The following is an 18,977-nucleotide window of genomic DNA, read 5'->3' as shown; positions in this document are numbered from 1 at the left end:
GCTGTTCTGGCCAGAGCTGCTAGCTCAGGTCCGACATCTCCTTGGACAGCAAAGGAGCCTCAGCTTTGATAAAGTCCTTGTGCTCTGGGGGTTTATGGGTTGCAGGAGGACCTCTGCAGTTCTGCAGAAATGACTGGTGCAAGTAATGCAAAGTAAGAACCTTCTGGGGGCTCATGGGCTTCAGCTGGCCACTGGGTTCCTCGAAGCTTTCTGGGCTCCAGTGTGCTGAGTTCTTGTCTGCTATGGGGCTGATGTGAGAGAGGCCAGGCTTCTGGTACTGCAGTTGTGATCTGTATTGCAATGTTTCTTCTCCTGTGCTCGTGGGCCAGTAATTCTGCAAGAGGTAGGAATGTGATGGCTGAACCACCAAGCTGTTTAGATGCTTAACTCTTACTGATTTGAATTGATGACTCTTAGGTGTCTTGTTTTAGGAGTTGTTTTTTTTTTTTCTTTTCCTTTGATCCATGTATCCAAGCTTCTAAACAGGTCTTTGGTTACTCTTATAGGTAATATTAGACGTATATCGTAGCTAAATAGGGCGTTATACCCATCCTGTTTCCAGTCCACATGGGAAGAGGGTTTTAGCTGCAGTCTCTTCCAGTAAAGATCATCAGACCACATCTCCTTTGTCTCTATGAATTGTGGGAAGTCCTTTAGCAAGAAATGTTAAATGAGGATTCCCAGACACCGAAGTTTGTATGTGCTGCAGAAGAGCACACAGCATTAACCAGCAGCTGGGCCCGATCTGATTTGGCTTTTCCTAACTTTATGCTAGATTCCTACTAGACTACGATACTGTGCTGTCAATTCATTTTCCACATAGCTTAAAAACTTTTGTGCTTAAAGACTTAGCGTTCCCAATTTGTTTCCTTTAGTATAGCTCTTAGATGTTTTGTCCCTGTTTGCTGGACCTATCCCCTCTCTTTAATGGTCAAGATGCATGCCTCTGGAATGGGAATCCTCTGAAGGATTTCCATTGGTTTTAAATAGAGAATGAAGTCTCCTGGGATTACAAATATTCATCTCATGAGAAAAATATAGTATGGCCAAAGTAACAGAGGGATTTTTGAGAGTACAACCTTTTGACTTTAATACAAGTTGTACTGTGTGATGACATGGACATAGTTTTGATCACAAGTTTTGAAGTTGGGTTGATACTGTACAAAAATGATGAAATCGTTCAGGTAATTGAAACTTGGACCAGTCCATCCAGGGTGATTGTGGAAAATTACTGTGGTGGAATGTGAAATTCTGCACCTTGGCTTTATAGCTTACAAAGCTGGTTTCCCACCATTACAGTCTGTCATGATGGGCATACAAACCTAGCAGGAAAACCTGTACACAATGAAGCATCTGCTTTACGCTCAAGTGTTGGCTTCTCAAGGGTCTTTCAAGCTGAGTTGTGAAGCATGAAGAGGTCAAGTGACTCACCCAAGTCCTGCAAAATGCCAGCTGAAATTAGGATCCAATGTGCTTCTGGCTTCATCTGCTTTGTACTCGATCCAGTAGGTCACAGTGCTGCTTTGCCGGGGCAGAACGGTGCCCTGATGCACGTTGCTTCCCAGTTATGGATTGCAATCAAACCTTATGTGAAAACATTGTTCACTTTGAGAGGTTTGGAAAGATGTTTCTTGTTGACAAACTATCCCCATAAAATGTTAATTAAAAGACAAGTATTATAGGAAAACTGTTAATTGCATAGTTACATTTATTATCTATGACAAGTTTTATTTACAAAGCAGAGCTGTTACATGAAGCCTGTGGTGACAAGGGGAGAACAGGTGTGTACTTAGTGGCGTTCAGGTAGGTTTTCCTCCCTGCCTTTCAGAGCCTTTTTGACAGCCTTGCCAGGCTGTGCTGCGCTGTCCCTGGGAAGCGGAGGCTTCAGGGAAGCAGCCGTGCCGGGCGCAGCCTGGTGCATCAGGGGGGCTCCAGGCTCCAGCTGCACTGGGCTGGGCTTATTCAGGAGCTGATGCAGGAGTTGCTGTGCAAGAAGAAAAATACCGTCCTGGAACAACTCGTGAGCATAAATCCTCAGTGGCAGGCTGAGTGTCAGACGTGGATTTGCAGCAGGAAAAAGGTGCATTAGCCTTGCTAATACTGAACATTAAGGGCAAAGAGGGATTAGAAATGTGGAAGGATGACTTTTTTTCTTGCACTACTCCATTTCACTACAATGTTCTACTAAGAATACTACCTTAGCTTTTCTCTGGAAATTGGCCAGTGAACCTTGTGAAAGTTTTATGGAGGCTTATTACTGCCTAATTCACTTTACAAAATGGAAGTGTTTTTTTTTTTTTCATCTGCTTTCCAGAAGTTTGTCCTTGCCTGCTTCATCAAAGGGACCAAAGTTCAGACCAAATTTTGTAAAATCTGAAGCAGTTAAGCTTTCATGATTTGTCATTAAAATGAGTTTTATATTTAATCTTCAATAGATGTTAAATTTGCCATATAAGAAGGGCAAATTTTGGAACCTTATTCTTAGGTACCACCTGTGAGCACTGAAAATCTTCCTTTATTTTCCATTTCTAATTTAGAAACGTTGTCCCTTATCAACATGTAATTGAATGTGCTGTCAAATACATTCAGGCAGTGAGTTATATTCAGTGTGGTACTAAAAATACCAATTAAATGTCAAAAAGTTAAAAATAATAATATGATAATAATATCTTTTGAACCACTTTAAATATTTGTGATTCTTTTTGTTCTTTTGTATGAATCGAATAGTATCAATACTTTAATTCTTCAGGAAACCTTATTAATGTTGCCAAAGACTTAGCAAGTTGCTGCATTACCCATGAAGTAAGTTGTTTTCAGAAGGCTACAGATAAATATTAACTATGATCAATAGATACTGTATTGGTGTCTCTTGGAATAGCTGATAATGGTTCAAATTCATTGCTAAGATGCTAGTAATGTCCTATGAAAAGTGAAATTTGAAAGAAATCTTACAGTCCTCTGCTTTTAAAAACTACCAAAAAGCTGAAAATGAATTTTTCCTTTTGTATTGTAACATATATATATATATATATATTTAAATGCCGCTGCACTTTAATACATGTAAAAAAAATCTCCTAGGTGTTTTTCAGTTGAATTAATTTCACATGTAACTCCATTATTATAAGTGTTACTAAAAACAGTTTCTCCTATCTGAGGAATTACATTGACCTACCGAAGTGGTGTGCCCAGGGTATGAAAACATCTGCTTGATTGTCAGTGTGATAGTTTTTATATACCGTTTTCTTTACATCAATTATTGAAAAGGAGAAGAACATTTATTTTGGCTATGGATTTCTGGAGAAAAGTTGCTATGTGCTAAGATGGCTTGCAAGTAAAATTGCAGCATTGTTCAGTTTTGAACTTGGCACTTTTCAGGATGCCCCTGCAGAAGTTGGTCACAATAAATGTTCTGCAGTCACCATCATCACATCCAACTTTCCTATTGTCGTGGTTCTGCTCGAGTGGGCAGCCGAGCTCCACCACAGCCGCTCTCTCACTCCCCCTCCTCAAAGAGGAATGGGGAGAAAACATGTGAAAAGGGCTGAAGGGTTGAGATAAGGATGAGAAGATCACGCAGTAATTATTGTAACAGGCAAAACAGACTCGGCATAAGGAGATAGTAAGATTTATTGCTCATTACTAACAAGCTAGAGCAGTGAGAAACAAAGAAAAGAAACCAAAAGCACCTTCCCCCCATATGCCATCTTTTTCCCTCCCCCCCAAAGTGGGGAAGGGGAATGGGGGCTGTGGTCAGTCCACAGCACTTCTTCTCGGTTACTCTCATCCCCTGTGCTGTGGGGTCCCTCCCACAGCTGCCGTCCTTCCCAAACTGATCCGGCGTGGGCTTCCCACAGGCAGCAGCTCCTCGAGAACTGTTCCAGTATGGGTCCGTCCCACAGGGTCCATCCCTCAGGAGCACACTGCTCCAGCCTGGGTCCCCCCCGGGCAGCAGCTCCCCCTACATCCCCTGCTCTTGCATGGGCTCCTCTCCACGGGCTACAGGTCTGGCCCCGAATCTGCTCCGGCAGGGGTCTTCCACAGGCCACAGCCTCTGTCACTGCAGGGCCACCTGCTCCAGCGTGGGCTCCTCCACGGGCTGCAGCGTGGACCCCTGCTCCACTGTGGTACTCCATGGGCTGCAGGGGGACAGCCTGCTGCACCAGGGGCCTCTCCACAGGCTGCAGGGGACTTGTGCTGCGTGCCTGGAGCACCTCTCCTCCTCCTTCTTCACTGACCTTGGCACCTGCAAGGCTGTTTCTCACTCCTTTCCGTCTCCCAGCTGCTGTGTAGATCTGTTTGTTTTGGTTGGTTTTTGTTTTTTTCCCCTGTCTTTAATACGCTCTCACAGAGTCGTTGCTTGTTGGCTTGGCTCTGGCCAGCAGCGGGGCCCTTATTTAACATGGGGCAGCTTCTGGATTCTTCTCACAGAAGCCACCCCTATGGCCCCCTGCTCCCAAAACCTTGCCACGGAAACCCACTAGAGATGTGAGGCTGGGACATGAACTAGCAACAAGGTCACGTCCAGGCCCAGTCCTGCCCAGCCTCTTCATGAACGATCCGCAGGGCGGAGCAGGGCGTGCCCTCAGCAAGTCTGCTGCTGATCCAAGCTGGGAGGAGATAGGGATGCACCAGAGGGTGGTGCTGCCCTGCAGAGGGCCCTGGGCAGGCCGGAGAAATGGCCTGGCAGGATCCTCGTGGAGTTGACGGCAGGGAAGCTGGAAGCTGAGGCCCTGGGGAGGAAAGCTGGAGCCCCCAAGGCTTGTTGGAGTTGCCCCAGCTGGAGGACTGGGTCCAGTTGTGGGCTCCCCAGGACAGGAGAGCCATGGGCCTACTGGAGGGAGCGCAGTGAACGGCAGCCAAGCTGGTGGAAGGACTGGAGCATGTGTCCTCTGGGGAGAGCTGGAGAGAGCCGTGACTGCTCGTTGTGGGGATCTGGCTGAAGGATATCGATATGCGAAGAGAAGGTGCAAAGGAGATGGAGCCAGGCTCTTCTCAGTGGTGCCCAGTGTCCACATGGCTGCAGGTGGCCCTGCTTGAGCATGGGGGTTGGAGCAGGTGACCTGCAGAGGTGCCTTCCAACCCCGACCCCACTGTGTGTCCGGTGGTTTTGCAGGGACCTGAACCAAAGCGGGGCCATTCAGCCAGGCCCGAGCACCGGGGCAGCTGTGAAGAGGCTGCCAGGAGGCTGCCGTTCTGGATTTGCAAGGTCTTCTTGCATTGAAGCTTTTCCTCCATTTTTCTTGCTTCCTCTTTTGGTTGAGGGAAGGAGGGAGTGACTGGTTCCTGATAGACCTTTTCTGTCCTCTGCAGACATCTCTGGTTTGATGCTTCCTTAATCGCTCCACTGATCTGTCGTGTTCTTCTCCCTTCTTTGTGGGCATCCTCTGCCTCCCTGTAGCATTCTCAAGGGTTAGTAGTGGTGGGAAGAGCAAGAGCAGCCTTTTGTGCAAAGAGCTGTGCTTGCGATGGGGCTGGGCCTGGCACTTGTAGTCTTGTGAACCTGGTGTGTCTTCATGGGCACCTGGCCCTTTCCTCTGCAGCTGGGAGTGCTTGGGGGTGGTCCTGAGCAAGGAAGGGGCTGTGGCCTCCCTCCTGTGTAGGGAAAGCTCCAGGCTGGCTGGTGACTGCAAGGGAGAGCTGAGGCGAGGCAGGCCTCCAGAGCAAGCCAGGAGGTGTTGATCCGTATGGGAGGTGGGGAGGGTTCTCTTGATGAAGTACCTTCTATCTATCCTTCTATTTGCAGCCAGACCATTGCTGCAACTTGTTTTGCTTGAACTCTCTTTGCTGGAGCCCCTTCACAGGACACCGGATTTCAATCCCTAATGCTGAAACGAGAATCTCGCTGTCTCTGGGTGGTAACTCTGCATAGACCCTTCTTCCAAAGCGGAGGCTGAGCATCAGCTTCTGGTAGGAGAAGGTAGTTCGAGGCCACAACCACTCTTAAGTTATTCTTTAATAAATATATTCACTTAATAATAGTAAAAAAAAAAAAAAAAAAAAAAGTGTGTGTTGGGCTAAATGTTTGTGCTCCGGTCCTGATTTGGTTGGTCTGTCTCTGCCTTGACTCTTCTCAGAGTTGTTCAAGTGCACACGTGCTGAGGCTCTGCTTCTGCTCAGCACAGCACTGGGGGTCCCCTTCGTGCTTGGTGGTCAGGTCTGTTTTGTTAAATAGCAGTGCCTCCTTTCTTCTTTTTTCTTTTTTGAGGGGTGGGTGTTTTGCGTGGATTTAGGTCTTAGTCGGAGTGTTCAAGAAGTGATACTCATATAGACAAAAAAGCAAAACCACTTTATTTGTACAGGAAAATGCACAGGAAAATGCAAGCGAGCTGCAGCACACTGTGCTGAGTGGCTGAGGGAAAGAGCAGGATGGGAAACAACGGAGTTGTTTTCTCCTTTTGGTCAGCTTTGTGCGCTGTTTTTGTTCTTCCTGGTAAGCATTGTTCTCAGGCTCTGGGTTAGGCTAACTACCTGCCTCTGCGCTGTAGGGACAGTTTCCAAAGCTAGGAGAACACTGGTGGGTCCCTTCCAGCTTGAGGGATCGTCTCCTGCCCAAGCTCTCTCCCTAGCAGCATGACTCTGGAGCCATCCCAATTCCATCTCCGTCCTGGCTCCATCAGCCAGGCCCATTTCTGTCCCGGAGACCCAGCTCCATCTCCCCATCCAGTTCCAGGCTTGGTCTCGCCTCCATCTCTTCTCCTGGCTCCGTCGCTCTTCCTCCTCAGCAAGTCCCAGCTCCTTCGCCGTGTCTCAGCTCCATCCCCTCATCTCGGCAGGAGCTGAGTGCCACCCCTCGCCTGCCTTTGGGTGCGAGCGTTCCCCCACTGAGCACCTCCTTGAGGTCCTCTCCGTGAAGGCCGCCCGCAAGTGCACAGCCCGACCCTGTCTGGCGGCGGGACACCAGGATGGAGCATCTGTCCCCAGGCCGGGCTCAGGGCTGTGGCCGGCTGTAGGGGCTGTGGCGCTGGGGCAGCACCCTGCCACGGCCGGCTCTCCTGTGCGGTGGTGAGGGTGAGGAGCTGGGAGCTGCAAGGGGAGGCAGGAAGGTCAGCGGATCTGCCCACCCTGCCTGGCCTGCAGAGGGCACGGAGGGCTCTGCCGCCCCGAGCCTGAGCACGCCGTGCCCCTTACCAGTGGCCGGGCCAGCGCAGCCAGCGCACTCCCACTGCTGCGTGGTGTCCCCAGGGCGGGAGCATCGGCGGTGGGTCCCGCTGGCGGCACAGGAGAAGCAGAGCAAGTGCCCGAAGCGCCTGTCCCTGTGGAAGAGAGACTCCCCGTGTGAGCAGGACGCCGCTCCGGGCGCATGGTGTCCCTGCGGGCTGGCAGAGGGAGGGAAGGGCCTCCTACCTGGATGCAGCCCCGGTGGAACCAGGCGTGCTTGCAGGAGGGGCACACCATGGTGGTGTAGGAGAGGCTGTCCTCCACCACCTCCATGCAGATGATGCACGTGGTGTGCCCCTCCTGCAGCGTCTCCACGGTCTGCTGCGGGCGGTGCTCCCAGCAGAAGGAGCTGGGTGAGGACGGAAGAGTTGAGTGAGGCCAGGGAGCGCCAGAGGCCCTGCACAGCTCTGGCCAGAGCCTGGAGAGGACAGCAGCTCCCCAGGGGCATACGAGCCCCCCCTGTCAGCCCTCTCCTCCACAGACGAGGCCCCCAGCCACCATTTCCCCACATGTCCTGGCTGGGGCTCTGCCCTTCCCTGCTGGGCCCCAGGGCACTCGTGCTACACTGGGGACTCTGCCTGCAGGGCGGAGGCAGAGGGGGCTGCAGCCCAAGCTAGGGCAGCTCGTACCTGTACTCCCCAAAGAACTGTTTCCTGCTGAAGCTCTATCCCTACCAGCGTGACTCTGTCCCTCCGTCCCAATTGCATCTCTTCTCCTGGCTCCGTCGCTCTTCCTCCTCAGCAAGTCCCAGCTCCTTCGCCCTGTCTCAGCTCCATCCCCTCATCTCGGCAGGAGCTGAGTGCCACCCCTCGCCTGCCTTTAGGTGCAAGAGTTCCCCCACTGCTCACCTCTTGGAGGTCCTCTCCATGAAGGCCGCCCGCAAGTGCACAGCCCGACCCTGTCTGGCGGCGGGACACCACGATGGATCTTCTGTCCCCAGGCCGGGCTCAGGGCTGTGGCCGGCTGTAGGGGCTGTGGCGCTGGGGCAGCACCCTGCCACGGCCGGCTCTCCTGTGCGGTGGTGAGGGTGAGGAGCTGGGAGCTGCAAGGGGAGGCAGGAAGGTCAGCGGATCTGCCCACCCTGCCTGGCCTGCAGAGGGCACGGAGGGCTGTGCCGCCCCGAGCCTGAGCACGCCGTGCCCCTTACCAGTGGCCGGGCCAGCGCAGCCAGCGCACTCCCACTGCTGCGTGGTGTCCCCAAGGCCGGAGCATCGGCGGTGGGTCCCGCTGGCGGCACAGGAGGAGCAGAGCAGCAGCTGCCAGGGCCTGGGGAAGAAGTTGTGCTGGTGAGCACGCAGAGCCCAGCAGGCAGTGGCGCCACAAAGGCCCCCAAGGCTCCAGAAGCATTGCTCGTGGCGCCCCAGCAGAGGGGAAGGTGCCTGGGCAGAGCCCCAGCAGCCACTGCACGGCTTGGTGGAGATCTGGCTCACAGCCCCCAGCAGCCGGGGAGCTGCTGCTGTGGATGCTCACCCTTCCTCTTCCCACTGCTCCCGGCCTCCCCTGTACAGGCACTGCCTGGCATCGCAGCGGCCATGCAGCTGTGGCAGTGCCAGCTCCTCCTCCTCGTCCTGCTCGCAAGCCGGCTTTCTTCAAGAGAAAGTAGGAAAGGTCACGAGCTCATGGGGCACTCAGCAAGTGTCAGTGCTGATGCTGGGACAGGGCTCAGGGGCATCCCTGGCAGCAGGCCAGCATCGTCCTGTCCCCCAGGCAGCCCCTTTTGTTGGGGACAGTCTGCCTGGAGGGCTTAGGGCCTGGGGCTGTGCCCTCTCCTGCCTTGAGTGGGTGGGAAGGAAGAAAGGAACGCACATGTGCGGCACGCGGATTCCCATCTGCTCCATCTCAGGGACAAAGCGCTCCTGGTCCCGGCAGTGAGGACACGCAAAGTGCCTGAGGCACGCCCGAAGCGCCTGTCCCTGTGGAAGAGAGACTCCCCGTGTGAGCAGGACGCCGCTCCGGGCGCATGGTGTCCCTGCGGGCTGGCAGAGGGAGGGAAGGGCCTCCTACCTGGATGCAGCCCCGGTGGAACCAGGCGTGCTTGCAGGAGGGGCACACCATGGTGGTGTAGGAGAGGCTGTCCTCCACCACCTCCATGCAGATGATGCACGTGGTGTGCCCCTCCTGCAGCGTCTCCACGGTCTGCTGCGGGCGGTGCTCCCAGCAGAAGGAGCTGGGTGAGGACGGAAGAGTTGAGTGAGGCCAGGGAGCGCCAGAGGCCCTGCACAGCTCTGGCCAGAGCCTGGAGAGGACAGCAGCTCCCCAGGGGCATACGAGCCCCCCCTGTCAGCCCTCTCCTCCCCAAAGGAGCCCCCCAGCCACCATTTCCCTGCTGGGCCCCGGGGCACGCGTGCCACACCGGGGACTCTGCCTGCAGGGCGCAGGCTGAGGGGGCTGCAGCCCAAGCTAGGGCAGCTCGTACCTGTACTCCCCAAAGAACTGCGAGATGCAGCCCCGCTGGGAGCTGCAGGGCAGGTGGAACCGGCGCGAGCACCGCTTCTGCCGGCAGGCGAGGGTGGCCCCCTTCTTGCGGCAGATGCAGCAGCGCTGCAAAGAGCACAGCAGCCCCGTCAGTGACGTGGCCGGGGCCACTGGGACTTGCCCGGAGCTTGTCCAGAGCCTCGAGGATTTCTTTGCCAGGGCTTGGGCTCAGCTGCCACAAGTCTCGTCTGCTCCAAAAAAGCCCTCACCTTGCGAGCTGCCCGAGCCGCTACCCGCCTGATATCCGCGGAGAGGAATCCGAAGATTCCTTCCCCTTCAGCGCCTCGCTGGTACAGGCCCTGGGCTGGATACTGGAAGACAAAAAAGCCCCGCAGCTGCTCAGGGCAAGGAGATAGGGACCATGGTGGGGAGGCTGTGCTGGGAGCGCAGCAGGAGGAGGTGACAGCCAGCGAGCAGCGCGCTGGGGATGACACAGTCCTGTGGGCTCCAGGTGCCAGTCAAGGGGTTGGGGAAAGGCGCGGGCAGCCGCGGGGAGCTCACCAGGCAGTTCACGTGGGCGCAGACCCCGTCCACCTGCTGCATCGGCCCGCAGCCATCCAAGCTGGTGTCCGAGCGGTGGCACAGCACGCACTCTGGGGGAGGCAGGGCGGCAGCCATGGATGAGAGCATCCCCCCACTGAGCACCTGGCAGGTGTCCCCGAGGGACGCCCGCAAGGGCAAGGGCAAGGGCAAGGGCCTGGTCGGGGGCTCCTGGCAGGGCGTCCCCGGGTGTCCACAGCCCAAGCGGCTCTGCACAGCCCCAGGGGGTGCTCAGGGCCCTCCACCTCCAGGGAGCTGCTGGGGCATCTGCTCTCACCGTCCTCCTGTGCCTCAGGGGCCTTCTCCTCCTCTACGGCAGCCATGCTGCGCAGCAACTCCTCGCCTCGCCTGGCCTCGCCTCGCTGCCAGGAGCTGCTGCCTCCACGCCTGGCGCTCACTAGAGACGCAAAGTCCCTCCCAGACTCGCCTGTGTCACTGGTGTCAATGTTGTCCCTCAGCGTCGCTAGGAGACCATGGAATGGTGGATGATGCGGCAGGGCCCAGGAGCTCCCCCAGCCTCACAGACACCCCCTGGGCTTCCAAGCCCACGGTGCAGCCTCTTCATCCCCGTGAATGGCCGTGGTGGCTTGGCCTAGGCTGGCGGCCAGGCGCCCACCCAGCTGCTGTCTCGTTCCCTCGTCAGCGTGACAGGGAGAGAAAAGACGAGGGAGAAACCCTCGTGGGTTGTGACGAGGGCACAGGGAGATGGCTCGCGGGCTGCTGGAGAAGCAGAGAAGTGAGAAACAAAGAAACAAAATGAAACACCACCACCACCACCTTTCCCCCAGCCATCCTCTTCCACCTCTTCCCCCCGAGTGGCGTAGGAGAACGGGGGAATGGTGGCTGCGGTCAGTCTCTAGCACTTCGTCTCTGCCGCTCCTTCTCGCTCACTCTTGTCCCCTGCTCCAACGTGGGGTCCCTCCCACAGCTGCCGTCCTTCCCAAACTGATCCGGCGTGGGCTTCCCACAGGCAGCAGCTCCTCGAGAACTGCTCCAGTATGGGTCCGTCCCACAGGGTCCATCCCTCAGGAGCACACTGCTCCAGCCTGGGTCCCCCCCGGGCAGCAGCTCCCCCTACATCCCCTGCTCTTGCATGGGCTCCTCTCCACGGGCTACAGGTCTGGCCCCGAATCTGCTCCGGCAGGGGTCTTCCACAGGCCACAGCCTCTGTCACTGCAGGGCCACCTGCTCCAGCGTGGGCTCCTCCACGGGCTGCAGCGTGGACCCCTGCTCCACTGTGGTACTCCATGGGCTGCAGGGGGACAGCCTGCTGCACCAGGGGCCTCTCCACAGGCTGCAGGGGAACTTCTGCTCTGGCGCCTGGAGCACCTTCTTCTTCACCCCTCCTTCTTCACTGACCTTGGCACCTGCAAGGCTGTTTCTCACTCCCTTCACTCTCCCGGCTGCTGTGTGGCGCAGCGTTTTTTTCCCTTTCTCAAATCTGCTCTCACAGAGGCGCAAAACAACATCGCTTATTGGCTCAGCTCTGGAAAACAATGGGGCCGTTCCCAAACTTGTGGCAGCTTCTGGATTCTTCTCACAGAAGCCACCCCTATGGCCCCCTGCTCCCAAAACCTTGTCACGTAAACCCACTACACCTATAGCCACATTCAGCGCTTACCTGAGGAGGACATAATACCAACTGTTATGTGAGCTTATGTGGTGGTCTTCCATAGCAATACTTGAGCTTAATTTGTTTAATTTGGCAGTGGCTAATGTGATTATTTCCTTATTTCCTCCACTTTATAGACAGGATGAGACAAAAACCAAAATATTCAAGCTTCCTTTAATTTTGGATACCCAATTTTAAATTCCAGGTAGTGGTTTTACAAACTTCATGATTATTCTTGGTCATCGAGCAGTGTGGAAAAAATGTGGAAGATACTATCCTATCTTAAAAGTATTGAGCATTATTCAGCCCCAAACTCAAGTGATCTGTGAGTTCCATGCAAAACAGGAGGAAAGAAAACCTGTGGAAAAAATGTTCAGTTTGCTATATGATCACCTCAAAGCATTTGAGGTCAAATCACTATTTAATAACATCATGAAGTTTAAAAACCCAGGGGTTTTATCAACACCATGAGTAGATGTACCACCCTGGTTTTGTATGGAACTACTGCACGGATCCATTGTATAGCTTATGTCATTCTATTCTACAGAGCTCTCGTGCAAGACTTCAATGTTTTTGTTCTAGATTGTTTTTGGTGTTCAGTTCAAATTTTAAAAAACTTGCACGTTACAGAAACAGCAAAGCAGAGAATTTTCAATCTCACTGAAATGCAATGGAAAGCTTCAATTTTTACCTACTAGCAGCCAACTATATTAAAGCCATCCTATTTCTATAAAGGTGTTTGGCTGTACTGTCCTATTTCCTAGTTGTGTGACTTAGAATAAATATCTCTAGTAGCACAGCACTGGGTGCCATAGAATGGAACGGCTCGGGTTGGAAGGGACCTTAGAGATCACCCCGTTCCACCCCGCCTGCCATGGGCAGGGATGCCACCCACTAGAGCAGGTTTCCCAGGGCCTCATGAGTACTCCTCTTTGTTTTCAGTATAAATTTGCAAGTAATTCTTATCTTAGTTTTGGGTTAAAAAGAGAACCATTAGTTTCAACCATTTCCAATTTCAGGATCATTTGTCTTGCATTTACTCAAAAGTGTGTTGATACAAGTATTTAAGTGACAAATGCTGTTTTGTTTCAGATTGCAGAGATGCCTTGTGTTCATTCTGTTCTTAGGTGCACAGACAGGTTGGTATTAGCATGACAGAGCACAGTGATTTCTGTTTAATTCTAAGAGTAGCAACATCAAATATATTTACTCAGAATGTTTTCAGTTTCTTTTGTGCTACATTTTCTGTTTTGAGATCTTGGACAGTGCAACTCCAGGGTTCGAAATGCTCATCAGTGTACTACAGAGCTTGACACTGAATCAAAAATTCACTTCTCCCATTTCTGGTATTCATAATAATTACTGTACTTACTCATCTCTAACTTACCTACAAGAGTTAGAGCATATTGAATATGTAACTTAGTTATCACAGTGGTGTGATGAATTTACCCCATATTCCCCTTTTTGTCTGTGAAACAATTCCTACTTCAAGAAATCATTTTCAGATAATTCTGAAAAACTACAAGACTCCTAGTATTTGTTAACAAGTATTCGTCAGCCTGCTTACAAATCATGGATTATAATGACCTTGCTAGATGCAGTAATGCAGACTTAACATGTTTAATTGCAGAATTGTCTGTGAATCACTTATACTCTTTGACCAAATTTAGTAAACATTGACCTTCATTTCTGTTTCATAATAGCCAGGTGAAATGGTATGGCTAGGTAGTAATCTTCTGTGCATACTTAATAAGTGCACTATCTAGTTTTATTTGAAGATTTTTTATAGGGAAAATATTGCTTGTGCATAGTCATTTCATTCAATTTTTGCATTAGTGAATTAATGCTTTGATTTTTTTGAAATGTTCTGACTTTATTGAATTTCAGCATTTTTTCTCTATCTGGAAGGGAAGGCCATTTTGCAGCTGCCTTACCTTCTTTCACCACTTCAGGTATGTTACAGTGTGCCTACTAATTTAGGTGGTTAGCAGTAGCAGGCAGAATTTCCTGAGAGCTGCCTGTCTGTACTTTCTTAGTGAATTGAATATATGCTACTACCTGCAACGTCTCAGGTTAGCCCTGTTACTGAACCGAAGAAGGATTATTGAGGTGCACAGTGTAATCTGTGTGGTGGTAAATTGTAACTCATCCTGTGTTTGGGACTCTGGCCCTGATTTGAGGACGCAAGCTGATATCCTCTGCAAGGATCTGAAAATGACCACTGCTGACTTAGGAGTTACTGTGAGACATCGTGTCAGTATGGGTGCTGGTGTGTGTCCACCCCACAGATCCTTTTCTGTCAGCTGGAAAACAAGTGTATTCCTTTGCAACGTCCCTACCTTGCTTCCAAGGCAGCCTTTCAATTTCCCTCTACAAGGGTTGCTCGGTGGCATACCACATTTAGAAAATGACCAGCAAGTCTGCAGTGTTCTAAAAGAGCTGCTCAGAGGTTGTTAGTGACAATAAGGTAAGAGGCTGGAGCAGTGTGGGAGCTGTGTAGATCTGACAGTGACCACTGGGAGAGGGCACTGACTTGTCTGAAATCCCACTTGATAAAAAAAAATAAAAAAATCAAAGCATGATGTATAACAACTTACAGTGTCACTAAAAGGAAGCACTAATCCACATCCAACAAATGTGTGCAAGGTAGAATAATGTATCAAAACAATTGGTAAAATACAAGTTGAAATGAATGTGAGAATATACCCTTTGAATAAGTTTCTGCTCATACTGTGTGTTTCATGCACAATGGCATGGCTCGTTTGTCAAGAGGCAGCTCATTTAAGGCTTTCTTTTTTATAAACGTCACTTCCCTTCCAAAATCATGTTGTGAGAGCATACTTTAAAGCTGCAAGACCAACTGTGTGAGACTGGGGGAAAGAAAATACTAAGGGATACCTCTCGCATGCTTACATTGAATAGTTTTTGTATGTTTAGCAGTAACTTACTGTTAAGGTCCATTATTTCAAGACTTTTAAGCAAGGCTTGTCCAGAAGAAAATGAGGCTTTTTTTTTTCCTCACAAGTGATTTCTGTGTCTGTTTGTTACTACTGAAGCAATACTGCCTAATATCACAAGAGGGGTATAGATGTCTAGAATTTTTCTTTCACCTATTTTATATATTTGAGTAATATAATTGAGGATGATCCCTAGGTGTTTGTGCACCTAAGGAGAACCTTGCAGGAGGAGCTAACGCCGAGTGTTCTTTCTGGCCTCAGTCCCTTTTACCTTGCTAATGCTGCAGTAGCTAAAAACTAAGAACTGGAACTGGTGAGTGAGTGGCTGGCCCTCCGAACTAGCTGATTGATCTGCAGGAGGCCGGTTTTACCTAGAAACTGCCCTGCCACATTCCTGGGTCTGGCCTTCTCTCAGCCTGGCATTTAGGCCCAGTTGTTTAAAACAATCTCTTGTTGTAGCAGGCTGGGGTGAAATGGAGCTATCTGTCAATTTGAAAAGGTCACTGCCTGTGTCAGAATGACAGGGGTTCCAAATTATCCATTAATCTCCCAATTTAAAATTGTCATCCTTCTTATTACAGCCAGGCAGCCACACGGGCTAAAATAGACCTCTTCTCTTACACCCGTGACCAAGCAGCTTTTTTATTATCTGGCAGATAAAATTGGCAGTGCACTCCAACATTAAATATTCATTGACTGCTCTCTAAAAAGAAATGGCTGCTAAGAGGTTGGGAATATATGAGAAAACAGCTGAAGAAATTGCAATTGATTTTCTTGTCTTATCTGCTAAGGTTTGGGCTATATGATTAGTGTAGCACACTTAGCATATTCCTATATCGGGTTGAGTCAAAGGTTAATAAATGCAAGAGCTTCCCTGCCCCTTTACAGTTTGGCATTGTCTTCGTATTGTTGACCCGCACAGTATGTTAAATGAAGGATAAATTAGCGTATAGAAAGTGCAATTCTCTACAGAAAAGAGGATTTAATAGATTTTACATTGTCAAAGGAGAGGCTCTGGAAGAGAGAAGTCCTAGATAAGGAGATGAGGCCTGTAATGTGTTCAGTTCTCTTACACGGTATGACAGTGTGGGGCCAGTGTAAGAGAATCAGGGAGGGCTGTGTGCCACCTGCTGCTCTGGAGGGGAAGGAAGGCCTTAAAATTTGCTTTTCTGTGTCTGTCATCCACCACCTGGGGCCCCCTTCACTGTTGCTTCTGTTCAAACCATGTTAATTGTAACTCGTGGGCTTTACGAAGTGGTCAAATGGGCCCGGCATGGGGCAGTGCCTGAGCTGGCAGTGCTCCTCTTGTGAACTCGTTTCAAGTTTGTTTCAGTGCTGGCAATGAAAACCCAGACAATTTCTTTATAGAGGCTTTTTGGTCAAGTCACCTGTGATGAAAACATGGCATATGTAAAAACGTAATTACCAGGCTGCCTCAGCAAGCACTCAGTCTTCTCTGTCTGACATCCTCTCACAGAAGGTAAGGAGAAGCTTCAGAGGCAATGGCAAAAACTGAACGGTAAGCAGGGAGAGGAGAAGAAATGACTCAGCCTTCTGGTTGGCAGGTTCAGGAAATTCCTCTCTATTTCCCTCTATTTTTAAACATTCTTTTAAAATAGGTATTAATAATTCTTTAGAAAGATTATGTGTTCTAATTTTTAAAAAATTGTGTGCTGAACATTAATGGATGTGCACGAACCACTGAATTCTAAAGAGGCTGCAACACAAGTCCTCTGTATTTGTGCCAGTGATCTCAGCTTCTTGAGCAATTTGTAAAAATGCTGCATACAGAACTGTAACCACGAGACAGCTGAATCTGGTTTGATGGAGTAGTCTGTTCACCTCTTTTCATAGAGCTTGAAGAGCTTTTTGTCAGGATCAGTATGGAAACAAATGGCGAACTGGTGTGTTTCTTAAATAATTCTATTTTACAGTTACCAATTTATTTTCCAGTCACCTATTTCGAGTCCTCTGTTTCAAGTGGAAGTAGCAAGAGGTTCAGTGCGTTCTTACGTGCAGTGTTGTTTCTACTCCTGAGGGAGTACAGTCCTGCGTAAGTTTGTGTTCAGGCCACTTTTGGGGGAAAGAGGTCCTCAGGGCAGCTCACATGGACTTCTGTGCCAGGTCCCTTGTGTGTTTGCCCAAGGAGAAATGAAGGTGTAGGGAGCCCAGCACTGGTCACTAAGATTTTGTTTGACTGGTTCTTAACAGTAATCAGTTCATCAGCCAACTACATTTAAGTAGCAACAAAGATAGAAACTTGTTCTTATTAAAATAAAGGCTTACAAAAAACTCTACTGCTAAACAAATATATAAGGAGATTACTACAGGCTGTGCTGAAATGCAAATGCTCGCTGACAACATAAAGCGTAGAGTGAAATACAGTAGTGCCTTGTAAAGCACATACCTGTGTCTGTTTTTGTAGTTACTATATTTGTACTTGAAAACCTCTTGAAAGCAATGAGTGGGCACAGAAAGGTAAACTTAAAGCTGATGTTGTTCTGATTAGATCAGTGGAAGTCAGTTTTCTTAAACTTGGCCTGAGATGGTAACATGAGATACCTGATAAAGCTCCTTTCATTAAAAGAGAAGGGAACCATGTTACTGAGGATGTGAGATTTTCCAGCCCTCAAACTTCCTCATTCAGTAGTGGGTGTACAGTGTGATGTGATGTCCAGTTATGCAGTAAAAGGCATGAGCCAGGGAGGCTGAAAGAAAAGAAACTGAAGGCACATGAAAGGCCAGAAGACATCATCACTTCTGATTTTGAGGAACAGGGAGTCTGCATAAACACCAATACTGAGGCAAAAGCATTAGATTGTAAATGATGATGGATTTACTAGCCGTGTGTCAATCCTCGTTTATAGAAAACATTTACATAAAGCACTGATTAACATCTTCTCATTCTCTAAGGTATTTGAAGAAGAAAATTGTGCTCTTTGGCATATCCTTTTTTGTATTCAGTCAATGTTCGAACTGCCCAAGTTCTCAAATAGTGTGTTAATGGCCAGTGCGTATTTGGCTAATACTCTGCCTATTGTTCAGCTTCTCTAATTGGAATGCTAAATGAAATAGCAATAACGATAATGCTGTAGATAGGTCTTAGAAGTAGTAACAGGGAAGGATATGAATGTCCGTCTTGAATTCCATCAAGTTACTCTTAAATTCAGGAATATATATATATATATATATATATATAGTTCCCTTAGGGGTATTGCTTTAGAACAGTTATTGCTGGGATTTTAGGATGTGGTGGTTGTTTATTTGCTTACATGTTTTAACTCGCTGTAGGTTTGTCTTTTGATTGTGTCCAGAGAAGAACGTTGGCTACAGATGGACTCTGAATTTTTTTTTCTAATTCTCTGCTATGGTGGCTGTATTGTGTCATGTTCATGGTAGAAGTCCTTCCTGTGTACAAACAGCTATTGCACACCAAGGAAGCAATAACTTTCCATTCAGGTGCATTAAATAAAGGATTAAGTTAATATCTAGCCAACCAGAGAAACATAAGCTGTATAGGCTGATCGCAGCTTCCCCAGTTAAACTTTTCTTTTCCTGTGAGCATTTGGGTTGTGTGCAGTTGTGACAGCTTTGCTCAACTCTCCTTTGCTATTTTATGCCTTTTGGGAGGGTCATGGAAAACAGGAGATGAGAAGAAAGTAGGCTATGTTTTGTATTTTGTCTTTTTCCCGCTCAATTCAGAGAGATTAGACTTTTGGGGGAGGGTATGTGTGTATTTTTGACCATCGCTGGTTTTTGTCTTTCTTGCAAGTTTAATTGCCCATTAAAAGGCACACAGAACCACACGCGGGCATGTTCTGATGAAACACCTAATGACTTTCAGCATTTGATTTATTGCCACAGCTTAAGTTACACAGGGACTTGTGTCAGAATAGGCCAAAGATAAGCTTACATTTATCTATAGAAGTTAAGGGATAATTATGTAAAAGCATTACATTTTAAAGGAAACAAAGACAGACCTGTGGGAAGTGCATTTTCACAGCATGTATTAGCAAAGCCCAATCAACCTCCTTGTGGGAGGACAATTAACAGAATTAAAAGTTGGAATTTTAATTATCATACAAATTAGAGGGAAATTAATCAGCTTGTATTTTGTGACTTGACTTGGCTTTGAGCATTGCCGCTTGAATTTTATGGCAAAAACTTTGATTAATTGAGTCGCTGTGTGAAAGCACAAAGTCCTGACTTAGGGAGCATTTTAATGTCTGGCTCAC

This window comes from Aythya fuligula, chromosome 9 (genome assembly GCF_009819795.1).
Source record: "Aythya fuligula isolate bAytFul2 chromosome 9, bAytFul2.pri, whole genome shotgun sequence".
NCBI classification, from domain to species: Eukaryota; Metazoa; Chordata; class Aves; order Anseriformes; family Anatidae; genus Aythya; species Aythya fuligula.
Note: the sequence above shows the minus strand (reverse complement) of the source record.